The following is a 19,736-nucleotide window of genomic DNA, read 5'->3' as shown; positions in this document are numbered from 1 at the left end:
TGGCTCCCTCTGCCATCAATCAAAATCCGTAAGGGGAGAAAGGCAGCAGGGCCGATCTGCTGCTCCATATCCCAGTGGACACAGAGCAGCGCCTCGGGTTCCCCCATAGCAAGCCACTTGCTGTGGGGGTTCTCGGCAGGAGGGAGGGGCTAGGAGCATCGGCGAAGGCCCCGAGAAGTGGATCTGGGCTGCTCTGTGCAAAGCCACTGCATAGAGCAGGTAAGCATTTAAATTGTTTTTTGTTTTTTTTTTGTTTTTGTTTTTTTTTTAAATAACAGATTTTTATATCACTATAAATGAATTTATGAGACTTTTTCTTCTAAAAGAAACACCTGATTTCATGGGTCACATCTTGCCTCCTGCCATTCATAATCAAAGGGGAGCTAAACCGTCCTTTCCTTTACACAGCCAAGGAAGCTGCCATCTTGAGCTGTTTCTAATTTGCACTTGGTGCTGCACATGTGATCAGTTATGACACCAGCCAATTTGATAGACTGAGAGCACAAGCAACTGTTCTTCATGGCATGTGTTTGGGGAAACCTTTAAATCAATGGGTTTAGTTCCTCCTTTAATTTTAAGAACCTTGTAATTGTTTGAGAGGCAATAACTGGCCCTGCGGATTCCCTTTAAAACTTGTGACCCCCAAAGACCATTGTTTGAAGATTTTAGGTCCTGGATAGGATGAATAGCTAGCTGAGTCTTGGTACTTTGAACCGGTTTGAATAAAATCCTTTGAACCTGTGATGTAGAGTGCAACAGCCACTCCCTAAAAAAGAGATGGTGCAGAGCAGTTTTTACAATTTCCGGTAGGATGTTGTAAGGATGTTGAAGGTTATTTAAATTCTCTGATTGAATTTGGCCCAAAGGAATGTAAGCTGTAACAGAGAACACACACACACACACTTCCCTCAGAGTGAGCAAACCCCTTTATTGTGGAGAGGGCTTTGTGGAAAACTCGGTGGGCTTTATTGAAAATTTCTCCCAATTTTCATCAAACAGTGACAAAAGTGCAAATTGGGGTATTATACATATTACTGTCCAAATAGGGACTCTAGTGATGATGATCCTGATCAGAGGAGGGCGAGTTCACACACATGCACCCCAACCCCGCTGGCTGACTAGGGCATCATCGCTAGTTTAAAAATGTATTTAGAAAAAATTACATCAGGAAGCACTTAAAATGTGAGTGTACCCTGATATGTTTTCTAAATAAAATTTCAAACTAGCGATAATGCGCTAAACCAGCCTCTTTTAAAATGGAGGATAATGTCTCTGGATTTTCCTGTGGGATCCTGCTGAGCCAGTTTTACTTAGAGCCCAGAAGTGGTTCAACTGCTTACGTGGACCAAACTTACCGTATTTTTCGCTCCATAAGACACACCTTGGTTTTAGAGGAGGAAAATATGAAAAAAAAAAAACTGAAGCAAATGTTGGACTAAATAATATTTCTACACTGACAACCAATGTAAGGGGGCACTCTACACTGATCCCCAATGTAACTGGGACATTTACACTGACCCCAACACAACAGGAGTATTTACATTAACCACCAATGTAATTGAGACTTTTACAGTGACAAGCCATATAAGAGGTGTATTTACATTAAACTCCCTCATCTCTCTGCTAATCTCTGCATTCTTATCTCCCTCTCAGTACAACTCTGCCCCTCTAATTCATCATCTGCTAACCTCTGTCCCCCAAAACCCCTACTCTGCTAACCCCTGCACTCCAACCCTTCCTTCCCATTCTACTCTGCACCTCTGTACACCACCTCTGCTCACCTGTGCACCTCAAGCCCCTCTTTTTGATTACCCCTACATGCCTCCTGTGCTCACCTGAGGTGGGCGGCATGCAGAGGATGGGGCGTGATTTGCATATAAATTGAGGTGGTCGGCCTCATTTACTTAACAATGGTCACGCGATTACATGTGAATGATGTTAATTAAAGTACAATGCCTTTGGTTTCTCTCCCTATAGCAGCTGAAGGCAGGGGAGAAACAGGATTTAGCTGGGGCAGAGGGATGCATAGGGCATCATTCTGTCACGGAAACAAATCCCCTATTAGCAGATCTGCTGGTCAGTATTCGCTCCATAAGACGCACAGACATTCCCCCCCCCCCCTTTTTTTGTGTGCGTCTTATGGAGTGAAAAATACAGTAAGTGTGTGGTCGCTGTTGGCGGTGAGCGTATATGTGAAGTCGTTGTCTTCTTCTGATCAGGATTATCACTAGTCGCTTTTTGGACAGTAATATGTATAAAACCCCAATTTACACGTTTGTCTCTGTGGATTGATGAAAATTGGACACTTGATATTAAGGCATAATACTAAATTTCTTTCACTGTGAGCCTGCTTGTTACACAAAAAAAATTGACTTTTTTTATGTTCATAGTTATATATATTTTTTTAGCAATATTGATTTTCATTGTTTATGGCAATATTTATGCATTTGTAAGGTTCAGTATCACATAGCACTGCATTTTTTTGTATATATGTTTTCACAGATTATGGGATTGTGATCAATGCTTAGCAGCTGTGAATTTGCACTTTGTTTCACAGGAATTGTTATACCACACCTGACGCTGGGTTGTAACCTTTATACTTTAGGCTAGGTTCACATTGCAGCGATGCGGCAACGCTGTGAATACGCTGCGGGTTCCCGCATCGCATGCCTCCCGGTGGCAGTTCACACTGCCCTATGCAAACTGCTGGGAGTGTCAATGAAACGTTAATGACACCCCCAGATCAGTTCGCATATCGCAGTGCGATCTGCAAACTCGGACAGGAATCAGATCGCATGGTGTGAACACCCATGCGATCCGATTCTGCTGCGGACCAAAAAAAGGGTCCTGTTCGAGTTTGGGCCATGTGCGATGCGAATTCAGCTATACTATCTGTATGGCTGAACTCGCATCGCACAGAGATTGGATGTGATTTGCACTGCAGTGCGGTGCGAATCACATCCGTTCTCATAAACCGCTGCAGTGTGAACCCAGCCTTATACCTGACGCTGATTGCAGTCTCAGGTTGCTCTAGAGTAGCCCTCAAGATTTATTTATTTTGATATATTAAAGCCATTTTAGAAATTTTGTGTATGACATGTCCTAGGGCATCAACACAGAAAAGTGTTTTGCTGTTCAGTCCTATAAAACAGGGTCCTGTGGAGTGTCTGTTGCCCTAGTCCAGTTAGTTGCAGTTTGACAAATAGAGATTGCAGCAATACTTGATTGCAGGGTTGAATCTCCAAGCGTAAAGAGAGCCTTTAAGCCTAGTACACATGGGGCAAATGGCGGACGGCACTGGCTGGTTCAATAGTTACCGGCTGACATTCGGCTGTTCCGAGAAAAAACAGGCATTCGGCCAGCTTCTGTCACAGGGGCATGACCGAAAAAGGTCTGCCGATCGGCTTCCAGTCTGCGTTCTAAGCTGTTAACTGGTGTGTTCTGGTGGTGGGCCATCACCCTGGCAGAACACAATAGCTCAGCAGGAGAGATCATTGTACCAACGTCTGATCGTTGGTACAGCGGCACCTCCCAAGCTCTTGAAATGTTTTTTTAGTTTTTGGCCTGCTGGGTTGAATGAAAAAAGTGTGTGTGTGTGTGTGTGTGTGTACCAGGCTTTAACCACTTAAGCCCCGGACCAATTTGCAGCCAAAGGACTAAGCTCCTTTTTGCGATTCGGCACTGCGTCACTTTAACTGACAGTTGCGTGCTCATGTGACATGGCTCCCAAACAAAATTTTTCCCCACAAATAGAGCTTTCTTTTGGTGGTATTTGATCACCTCTGCGGGTTTTTATTTTTTTGCGCTATAAACCAAAAATAGAGCGACAATTATGAAAAAAAATCAATTTTTTTTTTACTTTTTGCTATAATAAATATCCTCTAAAAATATATATAAATTTTTTTTCCCTCATTTTAGGCCGATATGTATTCTTCATATTTTTGGTAAAAAAAATCGCAATTAGCGATTTATTGATTGGTTTTAGCAAAAGTTATAGTGTTTACAAAACAGGGGATAGTTTTTTTTATAGCCTTTTTATTATAATTTTTTTACTAGTAATGGTGGCGATCAGCGATTTTTATTGTGACTGCTACATTATGGCGGACACATTAGACATTTTTGACCCATTTTTGGGACCATTGTCATTTATACAGCAATCATTGCTCTTTAAATGCACTGATTCCTGTGTAAATGACACTGGCAGTGAAGGAGTTAACCACTAGGGGACGGGGAGGGGTTGTGTGAGATGTATGCGTTTTTTTTTACTTTTGGGGGTGGGGCTTGGCATGTGACATCACCGATAGTCTTCACCTATAATAGAGAACAGACGATCGGTGACAGCCACAGTAGGAAGCACGGGGACCTCCCCTCGTTCTTCAGCTCTGACCCGATTGTGGGACACCAGCGGCAATCGGGTCCGTGGGTCCTGTGGCCCCAGTCGCGGAGCTCAGGAACGGGTCGCGAGCGCTCCGCCGGCGGCATAAAAAACAAATTGCTGCAAAAATGCTTTTTTACATGTTTTTCTGCAGCGTCTCCATTGAAGTATATTGAACCAAAAAAATAAAATAGCACCGTTTTGCATTAAAAAAAAGTGTCTTTTCCAAATACGCAGCAGCTGAAAAAATCATGGATGTGAACATGTCCCATAGGAAACCATGTAAATGAACTGTAGTGTGTTTCTGCAAATAGCACCAAAAAACAGAGGTGTGATCCAGGCCTGAGATGTTTAGTAACATAATGGGGTTAAAAAAACAAAAATTTGTACAAAAAGAGCAAATCGCTACTGTAAGGGGTTCATTTTTTACTATGGGACAGTATTTACAGTAGCGATTTGCTCTTTTTGTACTATAAAGGGCTCATTTTATTTTATTTTTATTTTTTTTCCCCCATTACGTTAGTGGCCGAGTAATCGATTATGAAAATAGTAATCGATTAATTTCATAATCAATTAGTTGTCGATTAATTGATTCGTTGTTTCAGCACTAATAACAATATATAGTGTATATGAACAAATTAAACCTCAACCTGAATGCTCCAGAGATTAAATCAAAATGATTCAAAAGTTCTTAAAAATGTGCAACAAATAAATCCTGTGTATGGAAAGTCTCTCGCACTTCTCCCGGGGATATCAAACTTTATCTTGTGTATGAATAAAAGAGAAGGTTGGCACGCTTTCCGGAATTTGTGGACTATATACTGTACAGCATAGGAGTCAAATAGGCATTCCTGAGGGGAAACCCTCAACGGAATTCAGCATTTACAGTTTATGATTTGAGAGTGAGCCATTTCCGGTATCAGCGGAGAGGTTCCAACATCAGAAGCAGTGGCAGAACTACTGCCATAGCAACCCACACAGGCGCTATGCGTCCCGCAGCCGAGTGGGGCCCGTTAAGACGGCGTGCAGTGCGGGTGGCCGGTGAACCGTCACAGCTGCCCTTGCATTCCGCGCATGTACAGTCACATTGTGCGAGCAGAGGCAGCTCGGTGGCTCAGCAGGCAGTTGAGAGTGTAAGGGAAGCTGCCAGCTGGGGCGCTCAGTGGGTGAACTGGCCAATCAGTGGGTGGCGGAGCAGAGAGATGACATCAACCCTCACCACCCGGCATCTGCCCTGCATCCTGGCAGTTCCACTCTCGCTCACTGTGCAGGCAGCAGAGAGATTATCTCTATGGCTGTTACTGATTACAATTTTCATGTTCGATTCATTTTTTTTTTTTTTTAAATCGACTAATTTCAATTAATTATAACGCACATACAGTTTTTATAATCTCCCCCCATACTGTAATGTCCACATCTCCCCACAACTCCCCCATACTGTAATGCCCACACCTGCGCCCCCCCCCAATACTGTAATGTCCACATCTCCGATTGTCCGCTCTGTCCGGAATAGACAGCAGGCAGACCTGTCCGCAGAGTAGTCGGCACAAGCAGGTGAGTGATGACATCAGCACACCGCTACTAGGCCGCTGCCGGGTTGACCAAGATGGTCGCTGCTCTGGAGCTAGGCCGAAGCCGTGGCCTTTCCTATGGACGAGACCGCTGATCTCAATCAGAGGATCATCCTCAATCAAAATCGCAGCCCTAATTATCTCTCTGCCTGACTCAGACTGGGACACAGGAAGTGACAATCCCCATTCCTTACCTTAGCAGGAAAGTGACAATCCGCAACTTGTGGCAAGTGGACAATCCGCAACTTGTGGCAAGTGGACAATCCGCATCTGGTGGCAGGTGACGGTGGCAAGTGACACACTCGGGGCTCCCACTGATTCTGCATTAGCGTTAGTTGAACGGTTTCATTTTCTATAACAATGTAATGATAGAAATAATGTGTTTCAATCATCCTGACACCATAACAACTATGGTGCCGTGCTGATTGAAGCGTTAACGCCAGAATTGCCCCCTAAAAATTGTATTTTCTGGTAGTGCCCCTCTCGAGACTAGACTCTGGATCCACCCCTGCGTGAGGATGAGGAATGGAAGTTTACTGTTAAGACTCCCAGGCCCCCCGAGTCGGCCCTGTCCCGATACATGCAGCCGCATACAGCAGCCACTGTGCCCTTAAATTGCCACCACTGTGTCCATCAAACACTGCCATCATGCGCCGGGGCCAGACACCTGAATAGGGGGTTGCAGCGGCGACCGATTCATGCAATGCATGAATCTATCTATTGGAGATTGACGGTTGCAGGAGAGAAGGGGCACCACCACTGAGGTCAGCAATGTGTGTCCTTCAGAGGCTGCATACAGTATACTGCATACTTTGTATGAAATTAATATAAGCTGTTGCCTGGGTACATGGGTGCCACATTGGTGGGGTAATCTGTTCAACGGCATTAGTTTTTTTTTTTTTTTTTGGGGGGGGGGGTGCTGTATACAGGGAGGGGCCCATATAACTTTTTGCTATGGGGCCCTGTGATTTCTAGTTACGCCCCTGATCAAAAGACTAACTCCATGGTATACAATGATCCACATTAAAAGCAAAATTGCTGATCCATGGAAATGAGTTAGAAAAAAAAACACACATAGTGTAACACTGTATAGTGGGTTTATTGTACAGACATGGAGTAGACAATCAAAAAAAATTCCATAAAATGCTGGTATCCTTCAATTCTAAAAACCGTTTCCAGTCATTTCAATAGCATCACCGGATGCATTCTGTCCAATTGGACATTATCTGGGGTGTGAGGCTCGTGCATAATATACAGCAGTATATATAGACCTCTTGACCAATGAGGAATTGTGTCAAAAATTGCAACTGACAGAACAAAAGATTACAACGCACACATACAAAAATGACATTTAACTCCTGCGAGGCTATTTAAAACACCTGAACATATTCAGAAAATATGGGGATTACACCGTATGGCCATATAGTGCTAAGCCCACTACTAAGTCAAAGTAGTAGCAACTGGGGACACCTGGATTTTCCAATTGGAGGTGATCTAATATGGTGCTGGCATGCGTTCTACGCCTCGTTTTTAAATTCTCATGATGATTTGATAAGGGCAAACAAATGATGCAGTGCGGACCCAGCCTCATTTTGAGGCTCATTCTGGCAATAGAGCATCAGCGTGCTTACCACGCCTCGTGTTCAAGTCACATTATGATTTTATGAGAGCGTACATGTGACTCAGCGTGGCCCAAACCTCTACTTAAGCAGCGGTGTGATAAGTCACGCTCTCTAAGTCGCTGCAAATCTCCACATATAAAATAAAATGGAATAAGAATAGAGGGAGTGTGCGATTTACATGGATGAAAACTGTCAAACTCTACAAGAATAACGCAAACTACATTATAGACTCGAAAACACATAGCAATATGCATATCTAAAATGAAGGCTAATATAAATGCCTCATATTGTACAATGTCCTACTAGTATTAAAAACAGGGAATCTGACATACACCATCTAGGGTCATATCTAAATGGCAAAAAACTGATTGTGACACAAATCTGCATGCATCAGTAAGTGACTTACCGGAAATAACCCGGTAGTGAAAAAAATTTAAGTTGAAAAAAGTGCCAGCAAGACACCCAACATAGGTTCCAACTGGAAACCAGACAGAAATCCATAAGGATCCCTCTGACTAGATACCACATGCAGGGGCGGGCTGGGCTGGAGGCCATAGTGGCGATTTCCCCCCAGGCTGCTCTGATTCCCTGTAAAAGGGCCTCTGTGCTGCCAGCTCAGAACCGCGCATGTGCAGTTTCCATAGCTCTCGACAACGGGGGTGGGGGTTTGGGTGTTAACAGGGCTGGATTAGCTATTGAATTGCAGTGAAAGATCATGCTGATCCCTCCATCCCGTACTGCAGCTGCGAGCCGGCGACATGTCCTGTGATGGGTGTTAGCTGTACCTGTCACAGGACTGAGTGTGTGTGTTCAGTCTTAGAGTACAGCCTTCCCCATCCTCTAAACTAATGGGAGAAGGGATCTGCTCTGCCTACTCATTGTGCCCGCCCACACTCCATGCAGCCCCTGTGCCTGTGTGCTGTAAAGGGGGTGTGCAGGTGAGAAACTTGAAATTCAGCAGTCACAAATCACAATGTCACAACATGAAGACACTGACTGACTGAGCCAGTGAACCTCCTACTGGGACAAGTAAGTGAGCGGTGACCAGGCTATCCCCTCCTCCCTCTCTTCCTTTCTACTGTCTCTCCCAAATTCCTCTCCCTCATCCTTATTTAACCACTGGCTTGCCAGGCACTTTTACCCCCTTCCTGCTCAGGATCGCTTTCAGTGCTCTCACACTGAGCCCTGGTTCACACTGGAGCAATTTGGCATGCAATTTTACATTTGCATGCCAAATCTGTAAGATTGCATGCCAAATCTGTAACAATGGCACTGTCCTGATTGTGTTGCACTGGTTCCCAAAAGTAGATTCTGTACTAGTTTTGGCAACTTTGGGGTGCAGGAACCCACACAAATGTTCCTGAAAATTTCAGCTGAACTTGCATAATTTTGTTTCCGCTATCAGTGGGAACCTGGGCTCTGAATGACAATTACGCGGTCATGCAACATCATATTACATTTTTGGCCTTTTTTTTCGCACAAATGGAGTTTTTCCTTTTGATGGTATTTAATCACCATTGGTTTCTTAATTCTTTGCTAAAAAATGAAAGACCGAATATTTTGAAAAAAAAAAAGTTTATTTGTAAATAAGTTATTTTTCTCCTTTACTGAAGAGCGCTGATGGGGAGGCGCTGATTGGGCATAGACTGGCATTACTCCCTGGTCACTGCTAGGGCTGCACTGTAATCAGTGCCCTGTACAGTCTCCCCTGCGAGGAGATGCTGCTGATCGGGTCCCTTCACCTCACGCTGTCATTTATATGTGATTGGCTGTTATTGGACACAGCTGATCACATGGGTAAAGAGCTGGGTGATTGCTTCATGCTGTGCCATATTTGTCTTGCTTTAACCATTATAAAACCAGGTGGGCATGGATAGTGAGCTGATTCGGTGGTGCAATGGGCTACTCGACTGACCTTGCCCCCCCAGGCTTAAGGGTGCCAGTTCTTCCATGACCACATGGAATGCATCCAGCCAACATGGAGTGGGCACATCAAGCCTTATTAATGAATGCATCGATGTCCCGCTCCATGTTCATACAAGACAAATATGACTTAAGCGCATAAATTCAGTACGTCTCAAGCTGTGATACTCTCCCTCTTGGCAGAACCCCCACGCTAAGTCGGAACTTATCTGTTAATTGACAAAAATTGGGTACCAGTTCTATCCGCATTACAGAATTGGGCGTAACCAACACGGTTTCTTTTTACCACTTTTTTATATTCGAGATATGCGCATTAACCCTAATAGAAAAACTGCGGATAGTCATTCCCACATAATGTTTGCCGCAAGGGAAGCTAATTAAATTACATTCATAGTAGTGCATGTTATAAGCGAATTGATGGCGTAATAAAGATTTACTATTCGATCTAAAATAATTCTGATTTATTTCTGCCCTGGGTTTTGTGAAGGCAAACTTAGCACTTTTTACAGGGATAACTGATCAAATTGTGGAATAACATGGGTCTAGATGGAGGGTTTATGATGTTAGGGGGCAATTTTTAACTAAAGTGATGGAGCTCGGGGGACGGAGCCAGCGCGCGACATGTGAGGAGTGCAGGACCTGAGCTCTGTCAGCAGACTGACTATCCTGCAGTGATCCTGTGAGAGTGGCACCTCAATATTGAGATCTGCTGGGGATGTGCTTTGGGACCCCTAGGGCACCTCTGGGGATGGTGAAATACGGCCCCCCCTGCCCTAAATTGACAGAACGGCTGGCACAGTTTGCCTGGGGCTCTCAAAATGGCACCGATAGACAGGAGGAGGAGGAGGAATGTCTGCCGCTGCAGAGATCCGTGGAGGCCCCGCTACAGGCATCTCCCACACAGGACAGGGTGAGTCCTAAGCCCCAGAGGGAAGCAGAAATAAGAAGGCGTGATCACTGGACAGGTTAAAAGATTGCTGGGCCAGAGCTGACAAGGAAGTGGAGGGGGTAGATGAAACATCCCTGACACAGGTAATGGCGGCCATACAGGGGTGCCAGAACAAGCTCATTGATCACTTTGAGGAGCTCAGAATGGAGTTCCCCTTCATGAAGCATGACATGCAGAAGCTGAGGGAGAAGGCGCAGGCCACTGACCGCCGGGATTGCCTACTTGAAAGATACTGTCAGGCTCTGCGATTGTAAATTTGTATGTTCCTCCTCCTTTTCCGCTAGCTCATCCTGGATGATATGATGCAGGCTACCCATGAAGTGACGGAGGGGAGGATCTTCATACTAAGTGATTTCTAGTCTGTGTCTGGTCCGGCCTTGGATAGACTTGGAACGACTCACGGGCTGGATGTCTACTCATGGGTTTAGAGATGTCTGACATTTTCATCTTGATCTATAAAGGACTGTTATTCGGAAACTAATAAGACACTCTGCAGAATAGACACTATACTGATGGAGGGCAACGGTATGGCACCTGTCAAGGATGTTGCTTATTTACCCAAAGCCCTTTTCGGATCATTCCCCTATGCTACTTGAGCTTAGTCTTGGGCCGAAACCAGGTTTACATATTTGGCGGATGGAGGCCAGTTGGTTACTGGAGGAGTATATAAAGATTAAGTGTGTAGAGGCTATCCAACATTTCTGGGCTGAAAATGCTGACTCTGAATCCTTTCTTATCCAGTGAGAGGCCTTCAAGGCCACGCTAAGAGGGGTGTTTATGGCCGAAGTGCAGGGTTTCAAGAAACAGTTGGCTTCCAACAAAGAAACGGAGGTGGAGGTGACGCTAGCAGAGGCAGAATATGTTAGGGACCCCACTAGGGAGAGGCTATTGACTTTACAGACCAGAACCAGGGAGTACAGGACAGTCCTAACAGATCGTACCAAAAAGCTCAACCTTGTGCAACGTAGACGCATTTTTGAATTTGGCAACAAGAATGGCAGACACTTGGAGCTGCCAGACTATGTTCCAGTCTATATTAAATCGGTATATAACAACTCCAGAACTGAAATGTGTGACTCCTTTGATATCCTGACAGTATTTGCTCAATTCTATAAAGAATTATACAGGTCTTGTACTCCTCCGAGGACGGAGAACCTGGTGACCTACTTAAGTTATCGGAGGAGGACAGTAATGCCTTAGAAACCAGTATTATGGTGGAATAGGTGGAGAAGGCGATTGCCTCTTTTCCCACCTAGGAAGTCCCGGGATTAGATGGCCTCCCCTCGGCATGGTAAACACCTTTTGGGACTGGTTTGGCCCCCCGCCTGCTGAAAGTGTTTAATATGGCAAGGTCGGACGGTAGATTACCTCCCTCTGAGAGAAGCCTAGGTTGTCCTGATCGCCAAAGTGGGGAAGGATCCATGAGAATGTGATTCCTATCGTCAGATTTCACTCATGAATGTTGACACAAAAATTCTGGCCAAAATGCTGGTGGGTATTTCAGTTATTCTGAAATTAGTAGATGAGGATCAATAAAGGTATCTCTGGAGGTATCAGGGTTGTGTCCTGTAGAGCACCCTTGCTGGGTAGCTCTTTATCACCTAGTCTGTTTTCAACCGACCGGTCGGGATCTTACTGGTTACAAGAGTGAACTTTAAATGTGGTAGGAGGGGTTGTAATTACTGCCGCCACATGAAAAAAGGTAAATATATTCAGTCGTGTTAGTGACGACACTTTTGAAATCCCCTCTTTCTTTAACTGTAACACTCAGTTTTTGAGATATGTGATCACTTGTGACATCTGGCAAATACAATATGTAGGACGAACCACACGACGCTTAAAGGATAGATTACATGATCATTTATATGACAAAAAAAGGCTACTAATGTGGCCAAACATTGGAATCGTACACATAAGGCTATCACAGGTCTCTGCATTCAGGGCATTAAGAGAATTGTCACTCCCAAAAGGGGGGGGGGGGGGTGACAAATTTCTGATTCTTTGCAAACGCAAAGTTTACTGGATATTTTCTCTCAATACAAGAATCCCGTTAGGTTTAAACTTTGAGTGGGATGTATCCCATTTTTATGAGTGACGATGGTCATTTATTCATTCATCCATTTTGTTTATTTCATTTAAATACATGATTGTTTTCTTTCTTTGGGGCACCCACAGCATTATTTGTTCTATCACTATGGGTTCAGTTGTTCCATTAATATATCAATCTTCCTTACATTATGTCCTCTCTTGCTATATCTATATACATACATTGACATAGACATTTCGAATTTGCATTTATTTATAATTGGGGAGTTCATAATAACATCTAACATAACTGGTGGTTTGGAGAGTTCTTCTTTAACCTTTCTGGTCCCAACCGTGTTTGCGGTACCTTTCCTCACTCGGTTCCAGGCTTGTTTATAAGCAGTTATTTTCTGCTGTCTTTTTAGATACATCAATGTTTTCGTTTTAGCAATAGGTTTATTTATTTGGTGTATGGAGTACTTCATACTCTTTATTTTGATATGTCTTTATTGATTTATCCATTGTGGATATTTGACGACAGAACTGCTTAGTAAGCGCGTGTGTGTGTGTGTGTGTGTGTGTGTGTGTGTGTGTGTGTGTGTGTATATATATATATATATATATATATATATATATATATATATATTATACCACACACATACATAGCCATTGCTTTATACAGGACCACACATTGTAGGGCTTTTTGTATATATTAAATGTTAAATATACATCTTTTGTATGCAGAGGTTCTCGATGCTTGTCACTGGATTTTTCTACTTTTGCATTTTTAATATAGCATATTTAATGGCTAACCACCCCATACAGAGCAAGATATCTATCGATGCAAGCGTATGATTCCTACCTGCAGTTTGGAAGACTGCAACAATATTGTTCCGGTCGTACCTCGTGGTAGCACAAGGCTGGGGTCATTTAATCATCTTTTGTTCTCCACTTGTGTGTATTTACGGCTTCAAGTGGGCTTTCTTCACTCCTTTTTCTATATGTATAGGTCGTTTATTTCAAGCCCGTAGTTTGCCTTCCACACATGCTCTTGCGTATAACGTGATTCATTCTATTGTTTCACTCCACTTCAACTTCACTATCTATCTATCTATCTATATATATATATATATATATATATATATATATATATATATATATATATATATATATATATATATATATATATATATATATATATACACACACACGTGGTTTATTCATTTTATGATTATTGTGTTATTATAGATCAGCATTTTTGCTGCTGTATGTTTATATAAATGATGATTATTTATTATATAATATGTGTGTGTGTCAAAATATGGATGTCTACATATATTTGGTCCATCATCATGTACACTTGTAATTGTTTTACATATTACACTTGATATTTCTCAAATCGCCTTTCAGGACAACCCTGGAGAGAGTGTAGCTCCACCTTGTCATTAGGAAACACATGCCCACTTTAAAAACACCCCCTCTTCCTCCATGGCTTCAGTTATTGTGTTTCCTCCATGGAGGAAGCATGTGCCTGAACCAGGGGAGAGCTACACTCTCTGTAGGGGAGTAAGGCTTACCTCAGGTACTGGTTGTTTGTTTCTTTTTGACCCCCAGCAGCATCTCCAGTGGGAGAGGACTCCTGGAGCTCCTGGTCTCGCCATCTCACGGGAGTAAGGACCCTCGGAGTGCCGGCGTCGGGTGCCCGGTGTCCGCTGGATTAGCGCAGGGAGGGCTCTGTCTCTGGCGGAGGTCGCTGCAGGTCAGCGGCGTGGCTCAGTTTTCGGCGTCGGGTCCCGGGCGGCGACAGCGGCGTTTACGGTGACGCGCGGGCGCTCTGAGGGGGCGTGGTGCCGTGGTTCAAGCGCCTGGAACGCAGGGATCATGGGGCGGGTCAGGTGACCGCGTGCTTCCGCCGCCGGCCCTGATGACGCGGCGGCCGGGAAAATTCAAAAAAATTACGGAGCTGTTTTGTGTATAGCTGCCTTACTCAGCGATGGAGGAATGTAAGCCAGCTATGGCGGAGACAGGCGCCCCTAGCACCGGTCCAGCCCAGGTATGTAAGGTGCAGTGGCACCCTCTGCTTCACTGTTGGGCTATGTCTTTGTCTGTTTCCCCCTCTTGGGGGCCTGTCACTGCAGGTCAGAGGTGACTTCGCTCTGACCCCTTGCAGCCTAGTTCTGGGGTCTCACTAGTGGTCTGTTTGGTGGTGGGTCTCTGCACTGGCTTGGTGTTAAGCGAAGCGGTTGTTGAGAGCTTTTTAGTGAGTTAAGCCTGCATGTCGTTTCAGGAAAAATCACTAGGAAAAGCTAGACCAGGTCAGAGAAAATGTCCTTCTTGCAAGACCCCCCTCAGAGATTCGTGGCAGAAGGCAATGTGCAGAAATTGTATCAGAGGATTGGTGGAAGAGGAAACATCCCAGCAATATAAGGATTTGTTTTCTTCGGTTAAAGAGCTGACAAACTCCTTGAGTTCAGTCAGGTCCATCCTGATACAAAACCCTCCCGCACAGACCGAGCCTCAGAACTTGCCGCCCAGCCCCAGGGCATCGTCCAGACAGGTGGAGACCGAGGATTCTGGAGACGAAGAGGGTAGTACTCTCATCTCCTTCAGGGATTCTGAGGAGGAGGAAGAGGAAGAAGATAGCAGGGGCTCTAAGTACAAGCTAACACTAGAGGAAGTAGATGACATTCTTAAAGCAATCTACACTACTATAGAAATTCAAGAAGAAAAAATACAGCTGCCAATTCATGACAAAATGTACCAGGGGTTGGACGAAACAAAACGGAGAGTTTTTCCAGTCCACAGGGTCCTCTCAGATTCGGTGAGAAAGGAGTGGAAGGACCCAGAAAAAGCCCCTTTCTTCTTTAAAGCTCTCAAGAGAAGGTTTCCCTTCGAAGATAAAGACTCAGAGGTTTGGAACAAAAAACCCAGAGTCGATGCAACTTTCTCGCAGGTATCCAGACGAACTGATCTAGCCTTTGAGAATATGGGGATCCTTAAAGACCCAATGGACAAAAAAGCTGACTCCATCCTTAAAAGGGCTTGGGATGCTGCATCAGTCAGTCTAAAGCCAGCTATGGCAGCTACGGTAGTGGCCAGGAACCTGGAATGTTGGGTAGAGAAGCTGAAGAGCCATATTGAAGCGGGGACACCCCGCAAGGATCTCTTAGAGTCCTTTCCACTGATCCTGAATGCAGTCAAATATATGGCGGATGCATCAGCAGAATCGGTTAAACTGGCCGCCAGGTCTTTGGCTCTTGTAAATTCAGCCAGGAGAGCAGTTTGGCTGAAAGCATGGTCTGGGGACACGGCCTCTAAGGTCAAACTGTGTGGTCTGCCCTTCTCGGGTGACTTGCTCTTTGGACCCGATTTAGAGTCTGTGCTGGATAGGACAGCCGATAAAAAGAATGCTTTTCCAGCTAAGAAAAAGCAGGTTGCCAAAAAGAATTTTCGTGCTTTTCAGCAGTCCCATAAAAAAGACCAGGATCGCAAGAGCAGATGGGGTTCGCAGAAGGGCAAAGGCAAGGGTGGAGTCCTCTTTAGATCTCCCCCAGAGCAGTCCCCCAAGAGCAAGTGACAATCTCTCCCCAGTGGGGGGGGGGACTGTCAGCTTTTCGCTAACAATGGGACAGGCTGTCTCCAAATCTGTTCGTGAAGAGCATTGTCGATCAGGGGTACAGGTTGGAATTTTCAAAACCACCCCCGAGCAGGTTTTATGTGACAACATTGCCAAGGGATCAGGAGAAGGCCTCTGCAATGAAGCTTTTATTACAGGAGCTGATACAGCAAGAGGTTCTAATTCAAGTCCCAGTAAGCCAGCAGGGCAGGGGTTTTTACTCACATTTTTCTGGTGAAAAAACCCTCAGGGAAGTACCGTTTAATCCTGAATCTGAAAGTTCTGAACAGGTTCATTCGGGATGGATACAATTTTTTCCATCAGAAAGTTGTTGACCCCAGAATGTTTCATGGCATCCCTGGATCTAAGGGATGCCTACCTTCATATACCCATTCATCAGGCATCGCAGCAGTTCCTGCGCCTGGCATTGAAGGTGGGGAGTTCGGTATGGCACCTCCAATTCAGGGCTCTGCCATTCGGACTCTCGTCCTCTCCCAGGGTCTTTACAAAGATTATGGCAGAGGCTTTGGAGCCCCTGAAGTTGAAGGGGATTCCAGTCGTCCCTTATCTGGAAGACCTTTTGTTTTTTGCGGACTCCAGGGAGCAGGTCCTAGTCAATCTCCAGAGGGCCCAGTCTCACCTCGAGGGCCTGGGGTGGCTTCTAAATCTTGAGAAGTCGAACATGATCCCCTCACAGGAAATGACATTTCTGGGGTATACGTTAAACTCGATTCTCCAGAAAGTTTTCCTGCTGCTGGAAAAACAGGAAAAGTTGCAGCTAGCTGTACAGCGGATACAGAGCAACCAGGCAGTCTCAGTCAGGACGGCTATGGCAGTTCTGGGCCTGCTTATGACAGCAATCCCGGCTGTTCAGTGGGCCAGGTTCCATTCCAGACCCCTTCAGAGGGAGGTTCTGTCAAGCTGGTCCTATCAGGATCCTTTGGAAAAGCAGTTAAGAATTTCGTCAAGGACGAAAAGGGCTCTTTGGTGGTGGAGAGACCAGGCAAACCTTTCAAGGGGCCTGGTGTGGACCTTTCCTGTGGACAAGCGTCTTACTACAGACGCAAGTGCCTGGGGCTGGGGGGCCCACCTGGATGGTCAGACATCTCAGGGGGTCTGGTCCAAGCAGGAAGCTCAAAGTTCATCCAACTGGAGGGAGTTGAAGGCGATCTTTCTGGGTTTGGTGGCCTTTCAGCAGAATTTAAGAGGTCACCATGTCCAGGTGTTGTCAGACAACACAACAGCGGTTACCTACATAATGAAGCAAGGGGGAACCAGGAGCAGGAGCTTGATGGAGTTGGCCAATCTGTTGTTAGCCTGGGCAGAGCAGAACACAGCCTCACTATCGGCAGTGCATCTGAAGGGCTCTCAGAATTTGTTTGCGGACCTCCTAAGCAGGCGCAAATTGCTAGAGGCAGAATGGAGCCTGAATCAGGAGGTGTTCCTGATGATCTCCGAGGCTTGGGGGGTTCCACAGGTAGACCTTTTTGCCAGCCAGCAGAACTCAAAGGTGGACAAATTATTTTCTCTTCACCGAGGAGATGCAGCAATAGGGTTGGATGCATTTGCTCACCCCTGGCACTACCAGCTGTGCTACGCCTTTCCCCCCTTTCCTCTAATTCCACTAGTGCTGAGGAAATTCAGGGAAGAAGGGACAGACTTAATACTAGTCACTCCTTTTTGGCAAAAAAGGCCTTGGTTCGCGGATCTTCGAAACCTAGCCTCGAAGCCCCCATGGAGGTTACCACTCAGAAAAGATTTGTTATCCCAAGGGACAGTAAATCATCCAGAGGTGTAACTTCTATAGCCAACTGCCTGGTTTCTGAAGAGGACCTCTTAAAAGCCAAAGGTCTCTCAGATAAAGTAGTGAAGACCCTGCTGTCTAGCAAGAAGGCAGTTACACAGGCTATTTACATGAAGGTCTGGAAGAAGTTCAACTCCTGGTGTAGTTCTAGAGAGCTCAAAGTCAAGAGCACGGTGTCCTTCATGAAGAAATGGAGAAGGGTCTCGCAGCCAGTACCCTGAAGACTCAGGTGGCTGCCTTTATCGGTTTTCTTTGAAAAGACTTTATCTAAAGAGACTTTAATTTCTAGATTTTTTAGGGCTTTTGCTCGAAGTAGACCGGTAGCCCTTAAAGACTTTCCCAGTTGGGATTTGTCTACAATTTTACAGGGTCTCTCGGGAGCACCATTTGAACCCTTACAAGAAGCTTCTTTACAGAAGGTGGTTTTAAAAACAATCTTTTTGGTGGCCATCACCTCGGCCAGGAGAGTCAGCGAGCTCCAAGCTCTAGCTATTACAGAACCCTTCCTTAGTTTATCAGGACAGGGTGGTACTGAGGACGGATCCAGCATTCCTACCGAAAGTATCCTCAGCTTTTCATTCTCAACCCCAGCGAATGCAGGAGAGGACGTTTTTCACACATTGGATTGTGAGAAGGTGTCTATTGCAGTTTCTGAAAATGACTAAAGATTTTAGAAAATCAAACGCCCTTTTTGTGATATTTTCTGGATCACGCAAGGGGGAGAAAGCTTCTAAGAGTACGCTGGGTAGGTGGCTTAAGCTGGCTATAACAGAAGCCTATAAAGCAAAAGGAGAAATACCTCCCTCAGGTATTGCTGCTCACTCTACTAGATCCACGGCAGTTTCCTGGGCTGAAAGGGCCGGTGCAACGCCTGAACAAATCTGCAAGGCTGCCACTTGGTCCAGTTATTCGACATTTCTCCGGCACTACCGGTTAGATCTACTGTCTGCGGCAGATCAGGCCTTCGGCAGGAAGGTACTGCAGGCAGTAGTCCCGCCCTAGGGTAAGTTTCTCGGTTATCCTCTCCGGGGTTGTCCTGAAAGGCGATTTGAGAAAGACTAAGTTGGACTTACCGGTGACGGTATTTCTAAGAGCCTTTCAGGACAACCGTTACTTCCCTCCCTAGGTTATGCTTAGTAAGTGTATTAAGTTCTACCATGGTGTTGTGCTTTCTCTGCTTTGTTTTACAGTGTCGGAAGGCCACAATAACTGAAGCCATGTAGGAAGAGGAGGTGTTTTTAAAGTGGGCATGTGTTTCCTAATGACAAGGTGGAGCTACACTCTCTCCGGGGGTTGTCCTGAAAGGCTCTTAGAAATACCGTCACCGTTAAGTCTAACTTAGTCTTTTTTTTGTTTCTTTTGTGTTCCTTTTCATCACATAATTTAATAATTTCATTGATTATTATATTACATTATTCACACACATACACATTTATAATATCATTGTCTTTTTTTACTTATATCAATTTTCTTATTTTTTACTTTTGGACTGCACATTTTTTACTTATATTTTTCTATATATATATAATAAAAAAATTTAATTCATTTTTATATTTTCTTTATCGTACATCATAGGACACAGAATCTCAAGTAATTACTTGGTGTGTTATAGGCCTACCTTCAGGTGTTGACACTCGTATAACCAATACAGGAAGTTGACTCCCCTATATATAACCCCTCCTCCTTCCAGGAGCACTCAGTTTTTTCGCCAGTGTCTAAGGTGTTGGTCACGAGTGAAGATGTGCTCTGCGGAAGCTCCAGGAGAGATCAATGCTGGATTTAAAGAAACCTCCACAATCGGATCCATCCTCGCCACTGCCGCCATAGGATCTACCTGGACCTCGATGCAAG

At 44.9% G+C, this 19,736-nt stretch overlaps 1 protein-coding gene across 5 annotated transcripts in view; it reads left to right on the top strand.

The window, feature by feature from the left end:
* Window positions 1-19,736, top strand: part of UBN2 (ubinuclein 2) — an 855,287-nt gene that overhangs the window by 134,489 nt on the left and 701,062 nt on the right. The window lies entirely within an intron of this gene.

This window comes from Lithobates pipiens, unplaced genomic scaffold, assembly GCF_037356315.1.
Source record: "Lithobates pipiens isolate NorthernLeopardFrog02 unplaced genomic scaffold, aLitPip1_a1.2 Scaffold_23, whole genome shotgun sequence".
Classification (NCBI taxonomy): domain Eukaryota; kingdom Metazoa; phylum Chordata; class Amphibia; order Anura; family Ranidae; genus Lithobates; species Lithobates pipiens.
The sequence above is the reverse complement of the archived record's forward strand: the minus strand, read 5'-3'. Positions and strand labels throughout refer to the sequence as shown.